Source organism: Mesocricetus auratus, unplaced genomic scaffold (genome assembly GCF_017639785.1).
Source record: "Mesocricetus auratus isolate SY011 unplaced genomic scaffold, BCM_Maur_2.0 Super-Scaffold_4256, whole genome shotgun sequence".
In the NCBI taxonomy this organism is placed as follows: domain Eukaryota; kingdom Metazoa; phylum Chordata; class Mammalia; order Rodentia; family Cricetidae; genus Mesocricetus; species Mesocricetus auratus.
In genome coordinates this window covers 116,889,864-116,913,260 of record NW_024429182.1, presented here as the reverse complement: position 1 = coordinate 116,913,260, position 23,397 = coordinate 116,889,864, and the positions used below count along the sequence as shown (strand labels likewise).

The window sequence follows — 23,397 nt, the reverse complement described above, 5'->3', positions numbered from 1 at the left end:
TCAAGTGTTAGGATTCTAGAACATACACACAAACACACACATCCCCATGCAAGATAGACTATTGCTATGTTGCCCAGGCTAGCCTCTAATAGTGATCCATCTTCCTGCCTCCCTCTCCTGAGACGCTGGATTACAGTAAACCTAGCTAGAAACTGGTTGTTCCTTCCTTTTGAATTTACTGTCCTCTGGGGTGACCGCTGCTCTTTCTTCAAACAAGGGCCAAGATAAAAGGGGCTTTGCTTCGGACCCCTCGGTTCCTCGGTTCCACCCCTCAGCTCTCACAGAAGGCCTGCACAGAGAGGCTGTGTCCTCAGAATTTGGAGACTTCACTGGGGGATTGTGTGGCTCTGTTTTGAAGGTTAACCCTGTCTGCACTGGCTAAGACCTTCTGGAGCATTCTAATTCCATTTGTCTGGATGTCACTTCTTAGTCCTTGAAAAGACTCAAATATAGTTTTAAGATGTTTCTGTCCAGTACTTTTATTCTTATTTATTTTTGGTTTTTCAAGATAGGGTCTCTCAGTAACTGTGGTCTTGAACTCTCAGAGATCCGCCTGCCTCTGCCTCCTGAGTGCTGGGATTAAAGGCAAGTGCCATCACTTCCCGGACAGTATTATTTATTTATTTTTATTCCAACTCCTTCATGTGTTTGAGGAATGAAAAGTTTGGACCTTGGAGCTCGCATTCCCTCCCCTTCTCAAAATACCATTAGCTTCGCTTGTAATTCCACAGGTGACTGAAATAGAAGGAGCACCAGGATTCCCAAGAGTTCAAGTCTGTACAGCAGGCCAGTGTGGAACCATAGGGTGAGACCCTGTCTCAATATTAGTGAGAGAGCCAGGGGGATGCTTCAATTGGGAAAACGCTCGCTTGCCTCACAAAATTGGGATTGAAGGCGTGGGCCACCGCCACCCAGCATGACTTTTTTTCTTACTACAAAGAGATTTATTGCAGAAAAATCAGGATTATAAATGGGCAAAAAGTATAAATTATTAATATTTTAAAATGAGAATACATATATACCCCCTTCAGCATGTTGTGTTTTTATTTCAGAATAAGTGACTTGTGCTGTTTGTACCATCTTGTTACTTAATTAACAATGTTAAATTAATTTTTTAATCAGAATCCTCTTTGGGTTAAACCTTCTTCTTCGAATCACTATAAAGGATATCTAGCATTCTTTTGAGCCTGTGAATGGGCTTTTTAGTCAGAGGTGGCATCGGTTGTCTTTCTCACTTGCTTTCTGCCTTATTTTTTGAGACAGGGTCTGTTACTCAGCCTGAAGCTGACCAATTGGCTTTGCTTGGCTAAGCCCTAGGGATCCCCCTGTCTCCAACCGCCCAGTGCTGGGGTAGCTGCAGCTTACCTCCAGGCCTGGCTTTGTACCTGAGTGCCAGAATCAAACTCAAATCTTTTTTTTTTTTTTTTTTTTTTTGGTTTTTTTCGAGACAGGGTTTCTCTGTGGCTTTGGAGGCTGTGCTGGAACTCACTCTGTAGACCAGGCTGGCCTCGAACTCACAGAGATCCCCCTGCCTCTGCCTCCCGAGTCAAACTCAAATCTTAATGTCTGCACAGCCAGCGGTTTACCAAGTAAAGCATCGCCCAACCTGAGGAGTGGGATTTATTTGTCGCAGTCTTCTGCAGTTAGATTATGTTCTTTGTTTTCATTGTTTTGGTTTTTGGAGACAGGGTCTCACCCTGTACCCAGGCTAGTCTGGAACTCTCTGTAGCCCAGGCTGGCCTCAGACTCTTAGCAATCCTCCTGCCTCAGCGTGGTGGTTTGCGAGAAAATGGCCCCCCGGGGGGAGTGGTACTATTAGGACATGTGGGTTTGTTGGAGTGGGTGTGGCCTTGTTGGAGGTGTCACTCTGGGGGCGGGCTTCGATGTCTCCTATGCTCAAGATACTGCTCAGTGAACCGCCAGGTGTGTCAGTCCACTTCCTGTTGCTTTTCCATCAAGATGTAGCCTGCACCGTGTCTGCCTGTGTGCCGCCGTGCTGATAATGGACTGAACACCTGAAACTGAGCTGCCACCTCAATTAAATGTTTTCCTTCATAAGGAAAGGTGGTTATGGCATCTCTTCACAACAATGAAAACCCTAACTAAGGCAGGGGCGGTGGTGGTGCACGCCATTAATCCCAGCACTCAGGCCCAGAGGTAGGCAGATCTCTGTTAGTTCAAGGCCAGCCTGGTCTACAGAGCGAGTTCAGGGCACCAGAAGCTACACACAGAGAAAAACAACTAAGACAGCCTGTATTCTCTCCTCAAGGACAGAGTTAGGTGGTTAAATCGCCTTGCAGAAATAAATGCCCATTGCGTTTTGGATTATTTTCACTGGACACCAACTTTTGTTTTCACACTGTTGTCTGTTTGTTTGGTTTTGGTTTTGGGGGGATTATAAGTTTTAAGACTTCTCTTTCCAAGTCTTTCCCACATACATAGCTAAGAAGCCTTGGAGATGCTAGCTTCGTTGGCCTGGGAAAGAAAATTCTATCTTGGTGCCTCTGTTTTGCTCCATGAACTCCAGGTCTGGGTTCAGAGGCCCTGGCTTGCCCTTTCTAACCTCAAGCAATAGTCAGTCTGTGGTTCCCTGGGAAACCTCCTAGAGCTTAGGGCAGAAGGGAGACTGTCAGGGAACTGAGGCCTGTCTCTCTGGTAGGAAGATAGCCCTAAAACAAACATCCTGTCCAAAAGCTAGAGACCCCTGTGGGAAAATGCTGAGGCTGGCCCTGCTGGGCCTCGCTGGGGTGGAGGGAGCTCACGGTATCCTGTGTCTGCCTCTGCCCAGACTTGGGCCTCCCACACCCTAATCCTCCCATCACCATCATCTGGTAAGCGAACAGAGGGAAGTTAGACGGCCTTTCTTGAGGAAGTAGCTTTTGTGTGGGCTAAATTGGGCCTTCCTGTTCCTTGTCCTGCCAGGCTCTTCCTCTTCCTCCTTCTCCCCCACATGGTACGTTCGTCGTGGAAGTTGGTGTGTGTGTGGCGGGGGTGGGGGTGTTCTTGGGCCTTCTCTCCTTAGCTCCTTTCTTACCCTCTCTTGCTGACATTGAGGCCTGTGTTTGCCCATGTCCACACATCACAATACTCCCCCACCCCCTGGACCCTCCTGTCCTGACAGGACTGGTCCAGCTGAGACCCAGCCCAGCCTGCTGTCTTCTCTCAAGCCTCCCTGGAAAGGCCATAGGCTTGGGGAGGCCCAAACTGCCTTGCCCCAAGAGGCCCAATATGCCAGCTGCCACTGCCCAAATGGGTAACAAAAAACAAAAGCACACAGCCCCAGCCCCTGTTTCAGTTTATATGAACCTGACGACTGAAGCTGGAAATGGGAGGCGCAGGTTGGGAGAGGGAGCCTGGATGCTTCCCCTGGGGTGGGCTTTGTTTAAATTTTAATATGCTCTTCTTTCTCTGCAAGCACCAGCCAGGCTCCCAGCTCCTTTGTCACTTGTCCCTGCTATCTTTCTGGTGGCTGAGATCCCTTATCTGCCCTGTCCTCCCTGTCTTCCTGGTGCATCCCCGTCCCCACGCTGTCCCTCCCCCGTTTGTGGCGGACCGTGATGGATTGATTCCCTTCCGCAACCTCAGGTTCACATGGAAGTTCTTGTCACTGTGCTCTTTAGCCAGCTAAGATTTGGGAGAAATGAACTACTTCCAATGGTGCTGGACCCGCCAAAGGTACAAGCTTTAGGCCACTTGGGTATCCTCTGAGAGGGGCCCTGGCCCACTCTTAGGACTGGGGAGCCATGGGTCCGAGGGTGAGGGTCTCCGCTGTGGGTAGCTTGAGATGGAGTCAGTGTGATCTAACTTCTAACTTGGCACCATCTATCTCATCTCATCTTTGCACGTTCGTCACTTGCTGTGTCCTTTGTAGACTGAAACTATTAAGTGGAAATACAGACTGCTTTTACCCAGGTAGACCCTGATCCGATAGACCCTGTAGACCTGAGCTCAGAGGGAAAGAGAGGACCCACAGCTGAGTCACAGGGCTCAAGATCTGAACAGTTATGTCTTTCAGTCTTGGCTCACCATCCCCCAAGCCTTAGTTTCACAGCCTGTGGATTGGACACACAGGCATCTGCTCGGGGCTGTCATTCTCTCCTGTGAATCTCAGGGCTGTGAAGTCGGGGGTCTATGTGCCACCCTGAATCTTCTGGCCTCTTAAAAATTTCCCTTGTCATCTCCCATTTCTTCATTCCATCAGCAATTTTTACCATGTACCTTCTTCCATTAGCCCAAACTCTGTGCTACACAGGTGAATGTCATTGTCTCTGCCCCTCATCTGCAACTGATACTGGATATTGGATTTACACACAAGAGTTTGTGAAGCCGCTTGCAGTTTTGTTTTGTTTTCTGGTGTGGCTTTTTGTTGTTGTTTTGTATTTGGTTTTTTTTTGGGGGGGGGTATCGGTGTTTCAGTGTAGTCCAGACTGGCTTTGGCCTTTAGGAACCATCCTGCCTCAGCCTCTCAAACATTGCGATTACAGCCACCACACCTGGGGCTCTCATGTGCTGGAAGTTCTCACTTTCGCTGAGCTTCTTCCCCAGCTGGGAAATTGGCTCTCTGAATGGCCTAGGGGTGGGGAAGGGTGGGGTCAGAGGTTATGGGGATGGTGTCTCATGGGCAAAAGACCTGCGAAGCCCAACCCCTGGACAGGTGAGGCGATGGTTGGGAGGTAGAGTGTGGGGTAGGAGATGGTTGGTACAGGAGCGCAAACTGAGGCTGCGTCAGAAGTGCAGATGTCCTTCCAGGGGCTTGTCATTGCCACCAGTGAGTTCTGAGCAGGGAACCAGTGTGGGAGATCGTTCTGGCCTTGGCCTGATCATGACCAGGCTTGACCATGTCTGTGTATGTGTGGAAATCCTCTTGGGAATGTTGGCCTGAGAGTTGAGGACCCCTGGTGGGAATACATATGGTTCTTTTACTTGAATTCTTTGTCGTTATCTCTTAGAATTCCCTCCTGATGTTAGCAGATAATTCACAGAAGTATGCTCTCTGTACTTGGCTGTGTTTCTTAAAGCTTGTTGAGAAATTACCAAAACTAAAATTTTTCCACTGGGGCGTGTTCTGCATACCTGATTCTGCGTTTGAGAATGTAGCAAGAACTTTTGAAATGTGGCATGAGCTTGAGCTGGGCTTACACAGCAAGGGGAGGAGGGGAGCCAGTTTGAGCACTCACCTGTGTGCCAGTGTGTGTGTGTGTGTGTGTGTGAGAGAGAGAGAGAGACAGAGACAGAGAGACAGAGAGAGAGAGAGAGAGAGAGAGAGAGAGAGAGAGAGAGAGAGAGAGAGAGAGAGAGAGAGAGAGAGCGCGAGCGAGCCCCTCCTGCTGGAGGTCAAAGGACAGCTTGCAGGAGCCTGTCTGTCCTTCCACTTCTACCCTTGCCATATTTGGTTGACCCTCTTAATCTCAGTCCATTTCCTACAAAAAGGAACAGGAGTACATTCCCTGATGTTTCTTCTGACTCCACTGGCCTAAACTGTCCACCATATCGTATGGGGTCTGACCACCGCACTGGGGGCGGGGCTTAGTCAGCACTGATTAAAATGACTGGTTATCCTGCCCCCATCCTTAGTTACACCTCTTGGCCTCAACACAGGACTCAGGGCAGAGAGACTGCAGAGTAGGGACAGGAAGTGGATCTCAGTGGAGGAAGGACTCCAGGAGATTGCAGGAAGTGTGGTGAGGAGGGAGGCCAGGTGTCTGGCAGGACTGTGGAGCTGGGGGGCTCATTGGTCACCCAGTGTAAATGATGGGTCACCCAGGAGCAGCCAGGGCCCACCGTTCTCCCCTACTGGGCCTTCCATAGGCGGTCTCCCCCTCTTTCTGGGCACAGTGATAGAGCTAGCTCTAGACCTACCTAGGGTTTTTGCACACTCTCTCCAGAACTGCTGTCATTACAACATCAGCATCCATTCTCTCTTCCAGAGCCAGGGTGATGGTAGGCACCTCACAAGCCACTATCCTCAGGTGTTCCAAATCCAGTTATTTTTGGTGGCTTCCTTAAGTCTGGTTTCGGGGAGGAGGGTTGCTGAAACCCTGTGTCACCAACAGTGTTGTGTCTGTCACCAACACCGGGAGAAAAGAAAGAAAACCATATTAGTCAGCTTTATGGCTCTGAAAGGAACTTGATAAACATGAAAATGTTAACATCACAACTTTCTCATAGTCTCCTAAACTAGACGTTCTGAGCACTGTGTAGTCCTGCAAGCCCTCCTGTGTTTTCAGCACATACCATAGGCACATCGAACTTTGCCTCCCTCTCGTTACTTTTGACACAGCATTATGGCAAGCGAAAAGTTTCCAAGCACTTGGGGTTTGCGAGTGAGCATATGCTCCGCAGACATGCTGTCAGCTCCCTTACCCAACTGCAAGAACTCTCATTCTACCCAAAACAGAAACAGTGCCAGTCCAGGGGGCCTTTGATCACTATGCAGTAAACCAAGCCAAAACACTGCAAATTCAAACACGCTACAGCCCAAATCCAGCTACTCAACAAGATTGCAAAGCATGCTTCTGAGGTGTCACTGTGTCCAGGAAGAAATAACGAATATACTGACTAATATTTAGAAAATAAAACCAGAATACTACATAACGAAACCTATGGAAGACAGTTAGTTCTAGTCTCATAGCATCGGATGCCTTTATTATGAAAAGGACAAAGAGAGAAGAAAGAAAGTAAACCAAGCATTCCACTTGAGATCTTGGAGGGATGGGTGTATTCAAAGAGCCCCCAAGGAAAGTGAGAGGAAAAACCAGCAAAAGACAAAGGCAGAAATAAATGAGTTACAAAACCAAAACCCTGAAATTAACATATGTGTCTAAGAGCCAATTCTGTGTTTAAACAAAGTAGACTAACCTGGCAGGTTTATTTGAGAATGAAAGGGAAAAAGAAAACAATAATAGGACCATAAAAGGGGGGACATTTCAATGGATCTAGAGATTTTTAAGTGGAAAACTTACGCATAGCAATAGGCTTATGTTTGAAAACCTCAATTAAATGCTCGATCCTCTGAAAATGTGTATGTTGCTAATGGAGGAAAAAAAAAATCACGATTCCTATCAGGCTGCCTCCCCCACCCGAAGACACCAGTCCCCGGTGCTTTTGCTGGTTAATTTCAAATTTGATGGTGCTGATAGTGTCATGCTCGCTATTCTGTGGCTTTAGCAAAAGATAAGAGTCTCTAGTTCATTCTACAGAGCAAAATAAGACTGATATTAAATGTGGCAAAGACCAGATTGAAGAATGAAAACACTAGGTAGGAAATAGAATTCAATAACATATTAAGCAAGTCATCCTCCACAACCCAGTGGGGCAAGAGGGAAGGAGTCAGTATTAGGAGAGCTTAATATAGTAACTATGGTATGCTAATGAGTTAAAGCAGCAAGACCACATTAAGTCCAGTATGTGCTGGGGAGAGAATTGACTGCGTTTCTACCTAATCAATACGCCAAAAGAGGCACAGAGGTGTGGGTGCCTTTTTTAGCATGATTCAGAGTACCTGTTAAGCTACTAGTGACCAGCAACAGATAGTCACCAGTGTTGAAATCAGCCAACTAGGTAGGCCAAGAGACCTTTGTCACCATCGCTTCAATCCAGTCAACTCAGTAATCCTGAAGCAAATAACAGAAAGAAGGAGTGAAAGTGACAGTTAACCCAGTTTAGCCGATATCACAGCTCAGGCTGGTTGATTTATAAAGTTCAGAACTTGTAAAAATAAGTCATCGGAGAAGTCAAGTGCCTGGAGGGGGGGGGGGTCTTGCTCAGTGGGAGAGCTCCGGCTTAACTGCATGAGGCCCTAGGTTCCATCCCCAAGGCCATAAGACTAAAAACAAACAGATTTGGCTCTGAAAATTTCGCAACATTTATATGCAGTTAAAAAATGACAAAAGATTTTATCCTAAACACATATTGTAAATAGGTTAATGCTTTACCAAAGAGCCTATGTTCATTTGTGTTTGTTGTTGGTGAATGTCGGTTTTTTTTCTTTTGTTGTGGTTGTTTTTTGTTTAGTTTGTTTTGTGAAAGGAAACCAGAGTAGTTTGAGACCCTTCTGTCTACATTGTTGCCATTACAGAGTATACCTTCACTGGCAGCTTAGATTTGTTTTGTATAATAGATTAAGGTTAGTCAGACATGATGGCCAAAGACTATAACCCTAGCATCTCAGGAAGTTGAAGCAGGATGATAGCCACAAATCTGAGGCTATCTGGCTATAGAGTAAAACCTTAACTGAATAAATAAGTGGACAAATAAGAAGTTTTCGGGGTTTTTTTTTTTTTTTCGAGACAGGGTTTCTCTGTGGCTTTGGAGGCTGTCCTGGAACTCGCTTGGTAGTCCAGGCTGGTCTCGAACTCACAGAGATCCGCCTGCCTCTGCCTCCCAAGTGCTGGGATTAAAGATGTGTGCCACCAACGCCTGGCTTTGTTTTTTTTGAAACAGTTTCTTTATGTTGCCCTGGCTGTCTTGGAACTCACTTTGTAGACTAGGCTGGCCTCGAACTCACAGGGATCCATTTGCCTCTGCCTCTCAAGTGCTGGGATTAAAAGCAGTGCTGGCGGGGGGCTGGAGAGATGGCTCAGAGGTTAAGAGCACTGACTGCTCTTCCAGAGGTCCTGAGTTCAATTCCTGGTGCCCTCTTCTGGTGTGCAGACATACATGAGGCAAGATGTTGTATTCATAATAAATAAATCTTAAAAAAAAAAAAAAAAGCAGTGCTGGGATTTAAGGCATGTACCACCACCACCCAGCTAAACTGTTATATAGAGAAACCTTGTTCTGGAAAACTCAAACAAATAAGTAAGATGAAGACAAACTTAAACAATATGAATAGGCCTCATGATTATCATGTAAGTACCTGGCACAAAGAAATTGCCAAGTAGCAATCTTGATGAACACAGGGACCAAGTCAGTTCAGTATGTGACAGACACTACATTGAGTTAATAATTTTGGGTAAGTTAACGAATACAGTGAACTCGTTTATCTGGTGTGGGTGTGCCTGCATTTGCAGGCGTGCCCAAGAGTGTGCACATGCACATTTGTCATGTGTGTGTGCACTGTGGAGTCGGGACAACCTGCAGTATTGATCTTTGCCTCCCATCCGGGCAGTTTCCAAGGACTCTCTCCTCCTCCCCCCATCTCACCATAAGAATGCTGGTGTTGGGCTGGAGAGATGACTCAGAGGTTAAGAACACTGGTTGCTCTTCCAGACATTCTGAGTTCAATTCCCAGCACCCACATGGTGGCTCACAACCATCTATAATGAGAGCTGGTGCCTTCTACTGGCGTGCAGGCAGAACACTGTATACATAATAAATAATAAATCTTTAAAAAAGAAATAAAAGAATGCTGGTGTTACAGATGTCTGCCACATCTGGCTTTATTATGGCTTCTAGGGATCTGAACCCAGGTCCTCATGTTTTCTTGGCAAGCACTCTTATCCAGGGGGCCATCTCTCTAGCCCTACAACACATGCTTTTAATTAAAGTACCATGTTAGTTTTACTTCAAGTTAGAAAGGGTATGCAGGGTTTGGTTTTGTTTTTGTAGAGAAGGGCTTGTTTACTTGTTTTGTAGAACTAGGAATCAAACCCTTAGCTTCCTGCATGCCAGGCAAGCAGCTATACTGCTAAGCAGTATCCTCAGCCCTAGGAAGGCTCCCTCCCACCAAGGTTTTATTGTGAAGATGTTTCAAATGCTTTGAAAAGTTGAAATGTTTTTACTGTAAACGTCTGCACACGATGGTCTCGATAGGGCAGATGCTAGTATTTGCCATGTTGGCTCCATCTGCTGGTTTGGAACTTGCTGCTTGGACCAGGTTGGCCTCCAACTCCCAGAGTTCCGCCTGCCTCTGCCTCTGGAGTACTGGGAGATTAGTGGCATGTGCCCGCTCATGCGTGGCGGGGACTAGAAGCAGCTGGTCGTTGCATCCATGGCGCAGAGCGGAAAGCAGTGCGCCAGCGGATGCATTGTTGTTCAGTGTTCTGTCTCCTTCCCGTTCAGTTCCGGGCCAGCATATGCAGTGGTGGTGCCATACTCAGTTAATAACATCCCTCACTGGCAGACCCACAGGCCAACCTAGTCTAGACAATCCCTCATTGAGACTCTCTTCCCCGGAGGTACTCCATTGTGTTAAGTTGCCAATTAAAACCAACATCAGTGGGACATTCTGCGCAGGTGACCAGAGTCAGAGAGGTTAAGTAACTTGCTTAAATTCACACAGTGTGGTTTTTCAACCTGGACCCGCTGACTCCATCAAATTATATAACATACCCCTTTTCCTCTTCATCTTTCCTTTCCCGAGTGCATGAAAGTGGTCACTTGGGCGGCTGGACAAGTTGGAAGCGGTCTGAATGAGGTGGGCAGGCATGTGGTGAACAGTCCATAGCTATGGCTGAGTGACTGATTATAAGCATGTAATGAGGCTTCCACCGATGGAAAAATAACCAGGGCAATGGATTGTCCAGACCTCCATCAGCGCCCTGAAAAACACATTCAGGGAGAAAGAACATGAGTGGCAGGTTAGGGTGCGAAGGAATATTGATTGGGTTTCTTTCCAAACTCTTTGTAGTGGGCACTTACGCTAGATCATATAGGAAAGCCACTCACACCCACTTTACAGTTCTGTGAGGTCATGGTGAGGAGGCTCTGCTCTGTTCCTTGCTGTTGTTTTATCTTCCAGTGTCCAGCCGCATGCGCCTGGCACATTGTGGATGTAATTAATGTGAGTGTTGGATGGGCGCCCACTGGGAAACTTCGCAAGAAGAGTCTGGCCCAGGAACGTGTTTGTAGAGAGCTTCCTCAGCTGGGCTCTCGGGGAGCCAGCACATCCCTGGGGTGTATTACAGGGTCAGCTCTCCTGGCCCAACTGAAAGATCTAGGGAGGTGTCTGGGTTATTCGGTGTGAAGCTGGGGTGTGGCTCGGGGTGGTAGCATTCAGGAGAGCCTGGGATTGACCCTCAGTGCTGGAAGGGGTGAGGGGTGGGTAGGAAGGAAGGCTGGCCAGGAATCACTGTGCGAGCTCAAACTCCAGCTAGATTCTATTTTTGTGGGGGGGGGGGTGGCAGGACAGGATTTTTTTTTTTCCGGTGTAACAGACTGCCCTGGAACTCACTTTGTAGACCAGGCTTCACAGCTATAAGGATTAGCAATTGCTACCCTCTCCATTTTGATGCCGAGATGAGAGAGAGGGAAGAGGTTTTCCTAGGAGTGCTCCACAGATCACAGGCCTTCTGCACTGTCTTCACAGCAGCTGGCATTAGCGCTACTCACCATGGGCTGAGCTCCAGTTGCAGCTGCACGCAGCCTCCTATTGCATAGTAAAGCCAAAGGGAGCCAGACCGGGGGGGGGCCGCCGGCGGGAGGCAGCAGTGGTAACCAGGAGGCCTGCTTTCCAACAGGAGGGAAGGTCGCACCGCCCACAGGCTAGGAGTGCACCCCTGTAAGTGCTACAGAGTGCCTCCTTTTAGCTTTGCAAAAGAAAAAAAATTGCTGAGTGGGGGCTGGAGAGGTGACTGGCTGCTCTTCCAAGGAACTTGGGCTCAATTCCCAACACCCACAATCACCTGTAACTCCAGTCCCTGGGGGTCCAACGCCCTCTTCTGGCAGATGGATCTCTGTGAGTTCTAAGCTAACCCCAGTTACATAGTGAGACTCTGTAAATAAATAAATAAGATAAAATTGCTGAATGGATTGCTTTATAACAAATGAATATCAAAAAAAGCTACCATCATTTAAATTGATGGCTTGGACTTACCTCATGAGGTGTGGACCTGACAGTTGGTAGTGGTGGCTTCATTCATTGTTATAATGATGGTCATAGATACAATAATACAACACATGGGTTGGACTGAATGATGAACAGAAAAGCCATGGGAGCATATCAGGGCTCTAGAGATCGGGATGCATGGGGGACCCCCCCCCACTAATCCAGAACCTGTGTTTAAACAGTTCCGAGCGACTCCTTGAGTATCTGAGAAGCAGTGCTCCTGTCCATCCATCTGATCTCTGAAGGGATCAGAAAACCAGATAGTGACTCATTCCTGAGGACACCCAGAAAGTTTCAGAAAATAGCTCTGGCCATTCAGCACCACGGTTTTATCTGCACTTGGCCCAGGAGAATAAACCCATTTGGTTTCTTTGAGTTTCTTCACTTTGGGTATGCAAAGCTACTGGTTGTCCCATCACTCTTGGTTTTTAGGCAGTGGGGAATCTTCATTCCTGTTAGGGGTTAGATGGCTATAAAAAGACCATTGCCTGGACCTAGTCCCAGAGCCACTAAAGCACACCAGTGAGTCCTCAATGCTCCAGTTGCTGTGGCCACCCATGAGCTGTTAGGGCAGCTTTTCCTGCCCAGGTGGGACCGGCAGTTGCCTGGTTATCTGGAGAAGCCCACTGGAACTATGGACCTGGTTAGCTACATGTTTTAACTGTACATGGAGCTCAACTGAACTTTCATTTGCCTCACGCCTTTGCTCCATGGGGCTCTGCAGGCCACATATAGTTAGATATAAATTCCAAGAATATTTATGAAAGTTAAGTGTATTTTTTTCTTTTGGTGTTTTGAAACAGTGTCTGACTATTGCCTTGGCATGTAAAATTTGATATGTAGACTAGCCTGGCCTTGAATTCAGAGATCTGCCTGCCTCTGCCTGCTTGCTTCCTGAGTTCTGGGAATGGTATTAAAGGCATGTGTCACCACACTTGGCTATTTTTCTTTCTCTCATTTTTTTTTAAGAAAGATTCTTTTTTGTTGTTCTTTTGGGGGGGGATTTATTTATTATGTGTACAGTGTTCTGCCTGCATGTATGCCTATACACACCAGAAGAGGGCATCAGATCACATTATGAATGATTGTGAGTGACCATGTGGTTGCTGGGAATTGAATTCAGGACCTCTGGAAGAGAAGCCAGTGCTCTTAACCTCTGAGCCATCTCTCCAGCCCTTATTTTCTATTTTTAAGAGCAAGAAGATGACTTTGGAAAATTAAACACCTCCCATCCAAGACTGATAAAAAAATGTGTGTTTGAAATATTAAGAAATGGAGCTGGACGGCCGGGCGGTGGTGGTGCCCGCCTTTAATCCCAGCACTCAGGAGGCAGAGGCAGGCGGATCTCTGTGAGTTTGAGGCCGGGCTGGACCGACAGCCTCCAAAACAATACAGAGAAAACCCTGTCTCGTAAAACCAAAAAAGAAAAGAAAAGAAAGAAATGGAGCTGGAGGGATGGCTCAGTAGCTAAGAACACTTCTTGCTCTTCCAGAGGATCTGGAAGATTCCTAGCACCCATAGGCAGCTTACAACTGTAATTCCAGTTCCAGAGGATCTGATGCCCTGTTCTGGCCTCTGCAGGCATTAAACACATATGCGGTGCACAGACATAAATTCAGGCCAAACACTCATATCCATAAAGCAAAAATTAAAAAAATATATATTAAGAAAAGGAAAATGTCTGATCTCAGTTGGTAGATTGTTTGCCTAGCATGCAGGAAGCATGGGGTCCCATCCTTAGCACTGTTTAAACTGGGTGTGGACACCACTGACTTCGTGTGACAATCCTCAGGACCAATGAATGACTGGCCACCAGTGCCAGGTCTACAAAGATAAACAGAACTAACCCTTTACTGCAGAGAGCCTGAGAAACAGCAAACAGCGGTGTGTGTGCAGGGTGCAGTTAGGGGGAAGAAGTGGAGAGCAGCCGAGGAGCCGAGGAGGAAGCCAGCAGCCTTCTCTCCGGCCAGCTCTGCTTGGGACTCCCAGCAGCCCCCTCACGGGGCAGCCCCCAGCCCTCCCTCGCGCCCCTTGAGCTCTTCTGCCTGGTCCCATTGAGACTGACTCTTTGAACACTGAGGCAACCCATGGGTGGAGTAAGAAAGTCTGAGGTAGCCTTTGGAGCCCTGCTGTGTGACGGGTCCTGCCCGGTGCCTTTGAGTTTAGGGTGAGAATGTCACTCACAGAGGGGTTCTCGTGAGAAGTGTTTATGAAGTGGTACATGAACTAGGCTTGGGGTTCAGCAGAGGGAGAGTTCCTTGTGTTTATAAGTCATCTGAAAGCTGGGCATTGCTGGAAGTGGGCAGCACCGTCCTGCTCCCAAGTTCTTGTGTGTGTTCCCTGCAGCGGTTGTGGCCTTGGTGGCAGCCGGGATTGGTAGTTTCCTGATGATTAACTCAGTTCCTGGGGGGAGGGGGAGCTGGGCACTAGGCCCCTCTAAGCTGGGCTCCTCCCTAGCCTCTGCCTCATCAGGTTTGGAATTTATTCTCCTCCCTCCTTCTCGGGGTCCTCTACCCAGGCCCCTTCCACCTTGGGCTGGTGACGGCCTGGCAGGCCTCCTGAGCCTGTTCTGTTCTGTTCACCTGGGCTGCAGCTGCTCCAGGTTTTGCTTGCAGGTGTTTCCTTCACACTCCTGGTCTCTGCCAAATCATCCCCCGATCAACCTAAGAGATTTGGGTCATTTGAGTAGCGGCAAGCCCTCAGAAACAGGTGCTCTCAGTATGCTTCCTGTGTGCGGGGACCGGCCAGGCTCACAGATGAACCAGCCCAGATCCTCTGCTGGGGGGTGAAGCCCTGTGTTTCTTAATACCTGGTGGCTGAGTCAACAGCACAGGCACTGGTGTTTGCATAGCAAACACCTAGCAGCAGCCCGGCCCCGCCCACAGCCACCCTCTTCCTGCCCGGCTTGCAGAAATGTCCTCTGGAAAGGTCAAGCAGGACTGGCTACATACTTTTCAGGGCCAGGTAGCAAATAAAAACACACGGGCCCTGTGTTTGAAAATGAGTAAGAATTTTAGGAAGAATTTCAGGACAGCCTTGCAGAACATGAGATGGGAAGCAGGCCCTTACAGTGTGGGCCCCAGGTGGTGGCACACACAGCCCAAAGGCCAGCCACCCAGCTGGGCCCCTGAACAGCTCTGTTCAAGATACTTCCATAGCCCCCCCCTTTCCTCTCTGCCTTGGTGTTTTGCCATGGGTGTTGGGTCCCTGGAACTGGAATTTTAGACATGTGAGCAGCCGTATGGGTGCTGGGAATTGAACCCTGGTACTTTGGAAGAGCAGTCAGTGCTCTTAAATGCTGAGCCATTTCCCTTTCTAAAGGAAAAGAACTCCAACTTCTCCTTCCTCTTTTCTTTCTTTCCCCCTTTCTCTGCAGTTTGAGGCGCCTCCTCCCTCCTGCAGCTTCCTCTCCTGGCCTCTGCTTCTTCTCCTCCCCCCCCCCCCGCCACCCCCTCCGCCATTTCATTCTTCCTCTTTCCATTACTTTATCTAGGGGAAAACCCTTGACGGATTGATGTGTAGCACGTCCCAGCCATTCTTCTGGTACCATTCGATTTTAAGGTTCTTTTCAGCGATACCTGGCTCCTTAGGTTTCCCGAGCCTCTCTGAAGTGGCTGGAGTGAATGTCTCCCTCACCAAGGGGAGTCCCTTCAGTGGCCTCTAGCTCTGTCCAGATGGTCTCTGCCTGTTGGGAGCCTGGGGTGAATTCTCATTGTTAGCACTCACTCACTCAGTCACCACCTCCTGCCCACATCCAGCTGTCAACCCTACTGGCCACAGTGGAAAAAGTCTGTTCCATTCCCTGGTGACACTCTGTGAGCCTGGTGACAGAGCAGACCTGGCCATCATTCTTATCCCCAGCTTTCTTTGAAGGTTCAGTAGATAAGCTGGGATACTGTCCTGCCTGCTCTCCACATGAATTTTCACACAGCTGCCACATCAGGCCTGGTGGTGCAGGCCCAGGGTACTAGCACACGGGAGGTGGACACATGAGGATTGCCATAAGCTGGAAGTGAGTCAGGGCTTATATGAGACTCTCAAAAACAACTTACAAAAACAACAAGCGTTCATGGCAAAGACTGTGGATGTAGCTCAGTGGTAGGACATTTGCCACACATATACAGACCTCAAGCGTGTCTAAATGTGTGTATGTGTGTGTGTGTGTGTGTGTGTGTGTGTGTGTGTGTGTGTGTGTGTTTAAATGACTTTGGCCTAAAACTCCTCTGAGGATGGTATCCAGGCTCTCAACTTGACCTCACAGGGGCTGGCTTCTTAGTGTTCCCATCTCCAGCGCTTGTCCGCAGTCCCACACAACAGGGAACATGCTCGCTCGTGTTCCTGAAAAGGCACTTGAAGCATGCCTTGGAGAATGCTGGCTTGTGGGGATGGGGAGACACGGAGGAAAGTGGGGGCACGGGGCAGGCTGACGGGTGGACGGCTCCTGAGAGGCAGGAGGGGAAAGACCTCTCGGTGAGGGAAGCCTGGCTAGCTCAGGATGGCAGGCCTGGACCCCTGGGAGAGGAGCTGGGCCCTCGACTTCAGTTTTAGTTACTTGAAGGGCATTTCAAACTTCCTGGGGCCTGGGGTGGGAAGGCCCAGCCTAGACGGTTGCATTTATTCTCTCAGGTTCACTGGAAATCCCCCCACTGAGGCTTGGGGAAGGTGACCCAGAACTTACTGATGGCCCCAGTGCCCTGGGGCAGTGCCAGTGGTCAGACTGCTTTGCCCAGAGGCACTGGGAGAGACTCAGCAGGAAGGACTCCTGTTCTGAAGGGGGGGTGCTGAGGCCTGGTTACCACCAACCCCCTCTGCTGGGAAGACATAGATGGCTCAGTCTCCCACCTGGCTAGGGTGAGCTGAGGCGGAGCTGCCCATTATGGTGGGAATAAACGGACCAGAGACTCCACCCTTAGAGTGCCCAGGACCCATAGAGCAACGGCTCCAAAACCCGTGTGGGACAAGACACACTGTGTCCATGTCGAGAGAGGTGGGCCGTGGGAGACCACCAGGGAGGAAGCGGTCAAGGCCTTGGGATCACATCACCCTCAACGAGCCTAGCAGGCCAGCCCACACGCTGGGCCACCAGAGCTACCAAGCTGTGCCCACATTGTGACTTCCCCTCTGCCAGCAGCAGCTGGGCTGGGCGGGCCCTGGACAGCTGGTGCCCTGGCAGATCTGAGTGCACTTGCCTGCTCGCCCCTGCTTAGTCCGTGCAGCAGTTTTTGATATCCGCTGTGCAGGTTGGGAACACTGGTCTGCTTAATGCTGTTTGCTCTCCACCATGGGCAGACAGGAAAAGAAATTAGAGCCCGGCCCTGCAGACCCAAGGAACAAGTCGGAGCTTGTCCGCGAGGTCTGATTACTCAAGGTTTTATTCTGAAATTGCCAAACTTGACTGACGAGTGCGGCACCCTCATGGATCCGGCACATTTGCGCCCCTTGCTCCCTGTCATGTGGTTCTGAGTCACTGGAAAGTGAAGTGTGTGAGGCTTCACACACAAGTAAGGTAATCTGTTTCCCACCTGGTGTCATGATGGCACTAAAAATCGTGGTTACTCGGTGATACCATCCACTGTGTCCTCCTAATTGCATTTTCCCAGTTGTCTTCCAAAAATATCTTCCACGCATTACACTTGGTTTTGTTTCTTTAGCTTTTAATCCAGACAATCCCCCTGCGCTGTGTGTGAGTGTGTGTGTGAGAGCGTGAGTGTGGTAAGACGTGGACTTTGAAGAGTCTGTGCAGACCAACTGTGTTAAAGAATGGGTTCTGGATTTGTAGGATTGACTACCTTCAAGTTGTTTACCATCAAAACTCCACCGTGGGAGCATTGGTTCTTTGTATCCAGAAAGAGCGGAAAGGGGAGAGGTATCTACGGTTGGAGGCGTGGCCTTTGTTCTTACCCCCTGTGAGTCATGGGATCTTCGCTCCTGCTTTAAGAACCTATTTATAACTGGCCCCAGCTGACCGTAAAGGTTATCTTGCTGGATCCACAGCTAACCTGGATGGCTGGGCATGTGCTGTCTTCATTTCATGGATGGGATTCTAAGAGGTTGAAGCTGGGCCCACATTCAGAAGTGGACCATGGCCCCAGCCCTATGACACAAGGTGGAGCTCCCTGCAGGGGCAGCTGGGGACTGGATAGCGTCACTCTAGTACAGTCTGAAGAATATTGACTGTAATCTAGTGCAATCTAGTCATGGTTTTGAGAGTTAGTGAGTGAACCCATGTGCTAGGACACCTACCCTCAAGGGCCTCATCATTTTAATTTTATTCCTAAAATTTTAGTTTTCACTCTACGTACTAACCCCAGTTCCTCCCCTTCTCCCATGCTCCCACCTTCCCATGCCATCCATTCACTCAGAGGGGATAAGGCCTTCCTTGGGCAGCCAACAAAGTCTGGCATACCAAGCTGAGGCAGGACCAAGCCCCTCGCCCGTATCAAGGCTGAGCAAGGTATTCCATAATGGGAAGTGGGCTCCAAAAAACCAGTTCATACACCTGGGATAGGTCCTGGTGCCACCGCCAGGAACCCCCCAACAGAACAAGCCACATAACTGCCACCCACATTGCGAGGGCCTAGTTTAGTCCCATGCAGGATCCCAAGCTGCCAGTCCAGAATCTGTGAGCTCCCAGAGCTCGGGTCAGCTGTCTGTGGTTTTCCCCATCATCCGTTTTGTCCTTTTTAACTGCGATCTTGCCATGTCCATCAGCTGCCGCGCCCCTTCCATGCCTGTCTCTGCCTTCTGACCTGCACCTTGCACAAGCTGAGATCCAGGAAGTTAGACAGCTTTCCTGATAGAGCAGGGTGCAAAGGTTCCTGGCCTGGACACAGAGGTGCCTCTCACATCTCCACATTCCCTGAGCTTTTGGTGCACTCTGCATTTCTCTGCTCCTTTGTCAGAACCTAGGGGTGCGGGGAAGGAGGAGCGGTGCTAAGTATGCTTCAGACGTAAGAGACGGGAACTGCTGCAGTCCTGGCCGAGTGGCTGGCCAGGAAGAAGGTACCTGTGTGAGTGTGAGGCCCAGAGGACCAGAGCCTCCTGGGCACAGTGGCCATGGTGCCGAGTGAAAAAGCAGTCTCTGCTGGGGCTCACTGTGAGGAAACTCAGACCTCAGGCACATGTGTGACAGCTAACCTCCTGCAGGTGTCATCGTGAGGTCCATTTATTAGTCCTCCCAGCTTTCCTGAGGATCTGGTCCCAGTATGAACCGTGGTCTCTGTTCTGCGTCTTCTTCCTTCCAGGGTGACATGACACCCCTGTGCTGACTTCTGAGAGCACACACTGTAGGCTTTCCCCGGCTGCTTCCTCCAGGATGCTCTCATTGTGTTTCCTTGTGCAGGAGCCTCTGAGGTCCAGCCTCTCTTACAGGCACGGGCGGGCCCCTTCGCTTTCCTCTGGATATCCCCGAGAGTTAGGGGGAATCTTGGTTTGTTTAAAGAGGGACTCTTACAAAGCTTCCCTGCCCTTCCTTCCTTCCTGCCTCCCTTCCTTCCCCTTCCTTCCTTCCTGCCTGCCTGCCTCCCTTCCCCTTCCTTCCTTTCACTTCCTGCCTTCCTTTTCTTGGACAAGGTCTCATGTAGCTCAGGCTGCCTCCACCTGTTCCTCTTTTTTTTTTTTTTTTTTTTTTTTTTTGGTTTTACGAGACAGGGTTTCTCTGTATTGTTTTGGAGGCTGTTGGTCCAGCCTGGCCTCGAACTCACAGAGATCCGCCTGCCTCTGCCTCCCAAGCACCTGTTCCTCTTTCCAATGCTGAGAGTACAGGTGTGCGCCACCACATCCCAGGCTTTTTGTTTATTTTTCCAGACAGGGTTTCTCTGTGTAACAGCCCTGACTGTCCTGGAACTCGCTCTGTAGACCAGGCTGGCCACGAACTCACAGAGACGCGCCTGCCTCTGCCTCCCCAGTGCTGGGATTAAAGGCTCCAGTTCCCGGGGGTCTGACCCCTCCTCCGCTCTCTGAGGGCACCGGGCACACGCGTGCACAGACAGACACATGCAGGCAAAATGCCCATACATGGAAAATAGTGAAATATTTTCAAGTGTTAATTATGGCCTCTGCGGGTCTTCCCAGATGACTTTTTTCTGTCTCTGTCAATTCCTCCCAGGACACCAAGAGGTCAGGAGCCTTCTATGGGGTGTTTGCTCTGTCACCTCAGCAGAAGCTGTGTTTTAGTTTCCATTGGTGTTGGTGTGGCTTGTCAGCAAAATTCCTAAAACCTCTTCAGAACAAATGGTAACTTCGTTGCTGTTAATTATTTATTTAGCGTCTGTGTGTGGTAAATTGTGTTTTTGTGCGTTTGTCTTTGCGTGTGTGCACACCTAGGGGCATACAGAGAACATCAGGTGCCCGGCTTTGTCTCTGCCCACCTGGTGTGCTCCTCAGGGTCTCTCACTCCCACTAACCCTGAGTTAAGCCTGGCACCCGCAGGCCCCAGTGATCTTTTCTCTGTCCCCTCCCCCAGCACTGGGTTACAGGCACAGGTGACCATCCCCAGCTTCCTCTGTACGCCCTGGGCTTTTAATTCAGACCCTCATGCTTGCACAGCAATTTCTCTTACCATGGAGCCATCTCCCCAGCCCTGTTTTATTTTGTTTTTGAGACAGGGTCTCACGTGTAGCCTAGGCTAGCCCTCACTCTGTTACACATCGAAGTGCAAGGCTGAGTGCAGGCTGTGGTTCCGTCAGGTTCCTGCCCCGTGAGCCTAGATTTGCCTCATGCCCCTTCTCTCTCTAGCTTCCTTGCTGGGTTTGGGGTTTGGATCCCTTCTGGGTCCTATTCCAAATGGGTCTTTCCTGGTGGAGATGGTAAAGAAGGGGTTTCCTTCCCTGGTCTGTTTGCATCCCACCCCCGCACCTCCCCACCCCCGCCCGGCACCATTGGTCTCCTTGCACACGCTGAGTGCTCAATAGAGAGGAAGGCAGAGACTTGCTCAGGTAGTCAGTCAGTCAGTCAGCCAGCCCGCCCGTTCTCTCCTGAAGCCTCTCCACCCCCAGCCAGCACTTAATACCCAGCATTAGGGTGATCAGAAGGGAAAGCAGCCACTGTGCAAAGGGGACCTCGTTCCAGGGCTTATGACTCACTGGGTCCTGGGAAGTAGGAGGAGGGAGAGAAGACAAAGAAGGGGAGCCAGGGACGTTCACCTGCCATCTCGGAGGACCCCTGAGGAGCCATTTGGTCACCAGGGTACGAGAATTGTCTTACCCTGGAGCTGGCACTGGCAGTGGCTGCAGGAAAGAGGGAGGCTCCAATCCAAGCCCAGGACAGCCATGTGTTCCTCCTAGCAAGAATGGGTTCTGGCTGTGTTTCCCAGACTGGCCTTAGTTCCTGCGTTAGAGCAAAACTTCTGCCTCATAGCTGGGACTTAGACACTCCGTGCCCGTTGGGGTGTACTCTGTTCTTGCTAAGAGTCTTTGGGTCTTGGATGACTCAGCAAAGCGTAGCTCTCTGATGGTGCATGAAGAGCAAACCTCTTCCCCCAGGGCCTCCTCCGTCCTGAGAGACGCTGACCCAACAGTTAGGATCCAGTGTAAAAACCGACCCACCTTAGCCTCCTGGACTGAGGCCCAGCCTGACCAGCTGGGGTCCCGGTGCTGCTTCTCAGTCACTGCACACAGTCACCCTGGACAGAGCACCTTTCTGTGTGCGGCCTGCCCTACATCTGCAGCAGGTAGACAGGGCCTGGGGGAAGCAGCTGTACGTCTGTCTCACCCTCGGACCCAGTCACCCAGGGTGCTATCAGGGGTAACCACCGCCAGGGACCAGGCTGAGGGCAGGGCCAGCCAAGGCTGCACTAGAACTGATGGCTGCTGGGGCTGAGGGAGCACTTGGGGGTGCAGTGTGTGAGATTGGGGAGCCTTTACGGGGCTCTTTCCTCAGTGGGACTGTGTGTCCCTGCACTTTCGGGAATTAACTTGCAGCTCTCAGCCTTTCCACCCCCAGGAAGGAGGGAAGGAGAAAAGAAGAAAGGGCTGGCATTGTCCCTGTGATTGGCACCTTGTGTGAATGAGGGGTCACCGCTCTGGGCTGCTCTTTTTCAAGCGCTCCCCTCTCCCCTGCACGCTGCATTCACGCTGGAACGTTTTTGCTTTAAAGCCGGTGTCTTTCTCTCCCCCGCGCTTTGTCCCTGCTGTCCTTCCCTTGGCTCCTGCCTTTCATTCTGGGCCCTCCCCACCTCCCTGGGGATCGCTCTCTTCTCTTCTCCCTCTTTCCCCCCCCCTTTCTTCTATTCAGTTCCTCCTTTCTTTCCTTTCTGCCTCCCTTTTTCTTTTAAGTCTTCTTTCTCCTTTTGAATGGCGCTTCTGTTTTCAAGGGGCGGGAGAAGTTAGAGAAATGGGTTTGTGAGGGTTTTTCCCTCCGTTGCCCTGTGTGCACAGATCTCCCTCTACAGACACTGATGTGTGCCAGCCCCATCTCGGAGCGGCCGGGGAGTTTGGGAAGGTCCCCGTTGGACAAGACGCACCTGTTGTCACAGATAAGGAACCCTAAGTCCTTCAGCCAGGGAAGTCCAGCATGGCCCTGAGGCAGAGGTCAGAGGTGAATACAGATCCCCCAAACCTCTCTCTGTGGGAGCCTGCTTTCAATCGTCCTGGCCAAGAAGGGCCTTAGTGGAGACATGAGACCTTCACTTGGACTGAACTCAAGCAGGAAGGCCAGGTCACATGTGTGTGATAATTGTCTGAGTCCCCTACCACAGTGGCACATCTCTGACTGCAGAAACAGTTGGCCCCAGCGGGCTAGACCCGGGATGGTGGAGAGGGTCTGTCCTCTGGATGGGTGGCACTATTAGATGTCCCCTGCCAAATAAAGCAGTGTTCCCTGGAGCTAGGGAGCATTCCCTTTCCTTTGCCCTGGCTCTCTCTCTGTAGGCCTCTGTTTCCCTAAGATGAAGGTGGGTCTCTCCTGAGGGCTATACTCAGGCTGTCTGCTGAGTACTGGCTGGGTTCCTACAGGGTCCAGATAGGACCAGATACAGGGTCACCATCGTTGTGGCTGGAGTGGCCCTGACTCCTCTCCAGATGTGCTCAGGTTTCAGTTCCCTGTCTCCATACTGTTACAAATCAGGTCCCCTCTCCATGCAATGCTCTTGTTAATCCTCCAGTTGGACTCCTGTAGAACCCACAAAGCCCCTACTTAGGCACCACCTCCCTGTTTGAGTCCCCAGGTGGTGTTAATCACATCTCCCTTTCTCTATCCACAGCTAGCTGTGGCAGTCACCCTTTTACCGTGGTTCCTTGACGGAGGGCAGAGCTGCCAACTTTGTCTTTCTGAATTCAAAAGAAGAAAACGTTTGCCTAATCTCAGCCACTCATAAGTGACGTTCTAAAAGTTTTGAGTGAGTCTAAAAAGCTGAAAGTGGCACCTGGCTTCAAGGACAGGGCCAAGGTGGGGTGTAGACCCGGGTGATAAACAGTTGACACCCAGAACAGTGGCAGGCTGGAGGGAGAGCCTCTGTCTGCCCGTCCATCCTGTTACCTGTCCTGAATCCTGTGACTCGGGTATGAGCGGGCGGTGGGGGACTCGGCGTGTCAGAAAGAGGGGCTGTTTGGAGGAGAGGAGTTTGGGCTGCTGTAGCCAAGGTGACAGGAGGGTTTGTCCAGGGTGTCACACACCAACTGCTAGGCCTGTGG

At 50.1% G+C, this 23,397-nt stretch overlaps 1 protein-coding gene and 2 long non-coding RNA genes across 7 annotated transcripts in view; 1 reads left to right on the top strand and 2 right to left on the bottom strand.

Annotated features, from left to right (window-relative positions):
- Znf710 (zinc finger protein 710) overlaps window positions 1–23,397 on the top strand; it is a 66,147-nt gene that overhangs the window by 16,955 nt on the left and 25,795 nt on the right. The window lies entirely within an intron of this gene.
- Window positions 600–8,521, bottom strand: LOC121133416. 2 transcript variants are annotated; one of them, XR_005870244.1, is made up of 4 exons: window positions 8,478–8,521; window positions 7,502–7,613; window positions 5,860–6,061; window positions 600–932 (listed from the first exon to the last, which is right to left on the bottom strand). It is a non-coding gene; the product is annotated as an uncharacterized LOC121133416 (long non-coding RNA). The 2 variants fall into 2 exon arrangements; XR_005870246.1 differs by lacking the exon at window positions 600–932 and adding an exon at window positions 2,129–4,895.
- On the bottom strand, window positions 8,634–12,606 carry LOC121133420. Of its 2 annotated transcripts, XR_005870250.1 has the most exons (3): window positions 11,565–12,606; window positions 10,273–10,481; window positions 8,634–8,692 (listed from the first exon to the last, which is right to left on the bottom strand). It is a non-coding gene; the product is annotated as an uncharacterized LOC121133420 (long non-coding RNA). The 2 variants fall into 2 exon arrangements; XR_005870249.1 differs by lacking the exon at window positions 8,634–8,692 and having other exon boundaries at window positions 9,365–10,481.